A 900-nucleotide genomic window follows, 5' to 3' on the forward strand; every position below is an offset into this window, starting at 1 on the left:
GATTTATTAGTACATTATACTATATATTTATAGTATATAGTATATTTATTAGTATATATATAGTATATAGTATATAGTATATAGTATATATTATTAGACATTATGCCATTAGTATATTGTCACTTGCAAATAGAGGTAGCTTTGCCTATATTTAAAATGATTACCTCCAGAGAACATGTATGTGATCCGGTAGCCATCAGTCTTAGCCCCTACCTACCCTGAGCACTGAGGAACTCTGGATGTGGAAACACACAGGATACTAACCCCAGATAGCTGGAATGTATATGAAAGGAATGATTTCAATGAGCCCAGACTCTTGCATCTTCCTATACATAGAAAAGAGCTCAATTCCTTAACTTGGGGTATCTGGTTTTAATTTACAAAATTATTTTTGCTGTTCAGACTCCCTGCCTTTTGTCGCAAACTTCTATGTGTCCTGACTCCTCTCCCCTCCTCCTTGGAGAAGTTTCTCAGGGATACTTGAGATGCTATCTCCCAGATTTGAAGTCATGAAAATTCCCACTGAATAAAACAACTCAAAAAATAAATAAAATGAAATGATCACCTCCAGTTGCATTATCTTATTAATTACTTCCTCCAATACTATTATAGCCCCAATATAGCGCCTCCAATACTATTATATCAGGAGTATATGTGTAATGAAGTGGTCATGAGAAATGTTCCTAGTGGGTGAAACATCAAACAATGCAATTGTTTATCCACCTTGCCTAGAATAAAATATGGTCAGAGGTTTGTATCTTAATTTATCAGAAGCAGCCAACAATTTTCCTTGATGGTCAAGGGCACGAATGGAGCAATATTGGAACATATAGGACAGAAACCTCTCAAGAAGAATTTTATGTATGAACTTATTAAAATGAGCCAAGATGGCAATAATAT

Source organism: Bison bison, unplaced genomic scaffold (genome assembly GCF_000754665.1).
Source record: "Bison bison bison isolate TAMUID 2011002044 unplaced genomic scaffold, Bison_UMD1.0 scf7180017864339, whole genome shotgun sequence".
In the NCBI taxonomy this organism is placed as follows: domain Eukaryota; kingdom Metazoa; phylum Chordata; class Mammalia; order Artiodactyla; family Bovidae; genus Bison; species Bison bison.